Genomic DNA, 3,121 nt, shown 5'->3' with positions numbered 1-3,121 from the left:
TAAAACATCTCAGACATAACATTGAACTGTTATTTTTCTAACAATCATCGATGTACTAATATTTAATCCCTATAGAAGGTTAAAAGACAACAATTACATATTTTTACATAGAAATTTAGAAATTGAAAGCATATACAACATTTTATGACATACTTAAATATTCATTTTGTGTTTGGTTTTTTTTTCCCTCCGGAACCGGGGATTAAACTCACGCCCTTGCGCTTGCCAGGGAAGCCCTTATTCCACTGAGCCATCTCCCCGGCCCCTTTAAATATTTATTTTGGCATAACACTTTCGACCAATCATCTCTATCTAATATGTAAGAAATTTTTACCTAATCGGTCATTGTTAATGGTGTATACATCACAAGATTTTTGTTAAAGGCAGAGAATCTGAAAGTCTTATTACAATGAGCTATCTTTGTTTCTAGATTTTGGAAGACTTGTACGCCTGGAATCATGAATACACTTAATACAGCATGAGATTAACAATAATGAATTACCATACACATGTGAAAACCTTTGTTTCTTAATTTAACTTCATATCAAAAGCATTTTTAAGGAGAAAACCTTATTGTAATTTTTTCTGAAAACTATCTTTTAACCAAGGACCCGTTTAGTGAGGGTGTCTCCTAAGAGACTGTGGAGGTTATTGGGTGCTGCTCACTCGGGAATAAAAAGTTGGCCACTGTTATTCATCAGTGGACTCCCCTCTAATAATTTCTCCCCACTTCAAGGAACGTTTGCTTAATTAGCTTAAACTTTTTGGTCAACTGTATATACCGATTTTGATATCACTTAGACCCGTTGGTAACTCAGGAGAAAGCATACTTTTAAGTCTATATCTCAAATTGTATTATGAACAAATGATCAAAAAGAGAGTTCGATGGGCAGCGGGAGCGGAGAGCAGACCCAGAGGGCCTGGGCAGCCCCACTGCCTAGTTACCAGCACACCCCAGGAGGAGCCGCAGCTGCGCAGCCGGCCCAGTCACCATCACTGCACCAACGCGCAGCGACAGAGGGGCGGCGAGCAGCAGCGAGGCGAGACCCAGCCGCCGCCGGCGCTCAGCGCTGCGGACACCGAGCCGGCACCGCGGGCAGCAGCGCAGGGGGCAGCCCGGCGGCCTCCGGTGGGTGGCGCCTGCCGGCAGCGCGCCAAGGTTTTGGGCACAGTAAAACGGTTCAGTGTAAGAAACGGATATGGCTTCATCAACAGGAATGACACCCAGGAAGATGTACTTGTACACCAGACCGCCATAAAGAAGAACAACTCCAGGAAGGACCTGCGCGGTGTAGGAGACGGAGAGACCGCGGAGCTTGATGGTGTTGGAGGAGAACAGGGAGCGAGGCAGCGGATGCCACAGGCCTGGTGGAGCTCCAGCTCCAGGCAGCAAATGCGCAGCAGACCGGAGCCGTCAGAGCCTGTCCAGTCGTGGGGTCCCCCACGCAATGGCCAGCAGAATTACCAGCATAGCGAGAGTGGGGAGAAGAATGAGGGATCGCGAGCGAGCGCTCCCGAAGGCCGGGCCCAGCCACGCCGGCCCCACCGCGGGCCAAGGTGCCCACCTCACTAGTGCGGAGACCCCGCGGGCGTCGGCCACAGCACCCCAGCCCTCCTGTGCGAGGAGACGTGATGGAGGGGCTGACAGCCAGGTGCAGGAGAGCAAGGTAGGCAAGGGAGACAGAATGTGTATCGCGGTTATAGACCACGATTCCGCAGGGCCCTCCTCGCCAAAGACAGCCTGGAGGATGGCAATGAAGGAGAAAAGGAAAATCGAGGAGATGAGACCCAGGTCAGCAGCCGCCTCCACGTGGTACCGTCGCAACTTCAATTACCGACCAGACGCCCAGAAAACCCTAAACCACAAGATGGCAAAGAGACAAAAGCAGCCGATCCACCAGCTGAGAATTGGTCCGCTCCAAGGCTGAGCAGGGCGGGCTGAGTAAACGCCGGCTTAACATCTCTACGGTCATCCGGGTTAGTCATCCAGCAAGAAAGAAACGAATAGGAAAGTCCAGCAATAAGAAATGAACGAAAGATTGGAACTGAAGACCTTCAGTGCTTGCTTTTTCCCCTTTGACCAGATAACCAGAACTATCTGCATTGTCTATGCAGCGTGGGGTTTTTATTATTTTCACCTAAAGACATCTCTTTTGGGTAATGACAAATGTGATTTTTTTTTTTTAAAGCCTGGTTTTTCTCAATACACCTTTAAAGGTTTTTAAATTGCTTCATATCTGGTCAAGTTGCGATTTTTAAGAACTTCATTTTTAATTTGTAATAAAAGTTTACAACTTGATTTTTTCAAAAAAGTCAACAAACTACAAACACCTGTTAATAAAGGTCTTAAATTAAAAAAAGAGAAAAGAGAAACAGCTGTTCACAGAACGACATACACATAAATACACAGAACACACAAACATCTTTACAAAATCAGAGTGCAGTCAGATTTATTGACCAAATGGAGTTATAGTAACTCTATTACAGTTTTTAGAACTTTATAATTATAAATAGACTAGTCAGATTTTGTTATTTGTCAATTATCAGATCTTGTATCAAAAAATTTTGGAAGGAACAAAATCTATAATCAATATACATATTTTGTATTTTTGTATTTTTTGTTTTAATACTAGTAAAATTTAGCTCAGTTATTTTTATATATTTTATCATCTAATTAGACCTTAGATTTCCATTTGGTCAGTTCCTTTAAGAAGCCCCAGGCTGGATCTAGCCTCATTGCTGTTAACTTCTCCAGATCTGGCTTCATGATACAGCCTGACAGAGTGCTCTGGCACCCAAATAGGTTGTTTAGCAGTCTCTGGAGAAACACAAGCATACCCTCCACCCTACAGTAGTAGTGGGCTGGGTCTCTTCCATTGTCCAGTTTGGGGATCTTGCCAAAGGACTCTTCCTAGCCTTCTTTCTCTTACTTAACAGAATTGTCTGAGCCCCACCATCTCACTGTGATAGGTGAAATTTGTGTACTGTGTCTCAGGTCCATTATCTGAATTATGAGCAGGGCTCCTCTATTTTAAACACAGATGTTTACAAAATAAAAAATACTTCAAACGACAAAAAAAAAGGGGGGAGGGCTGGGGAGATAGCTCAGTGGAATAAGCAC

The 3,121-nt window shown here is 44.6% G+C and overlaps 1 pseudogene; it reads left to right on the top strand.

Moving 5' to 3' along the window:
* Positions 1-865: 865 nt before the first annotated feature.
* Positions 866-1,942, top strand: LOC101572713 (annotated as a pseudogene).
* Positions 1,943-3,121: the final 1,179 nt, after the last annotated feature.

This window comes from Octodon degus, unplaced genomic scaffold, assembly GCF_000260255.1.
Source record: "Octodon degus isolate 3935 unplaced genomic scaffold, OctDeg1.0 scaffold00006, whole genome shotgun sequence".
Lineage (NCBI taxonomy): Eukaryota > Metazoa > Chordata > Mammalia > Rodentia > Octodontidae > Octodon > Octodon degus.
Note: the sequence above shows the minus strand (reverse complement) of the source record. Positions and strands in the feature narration are given on the sequence as shown.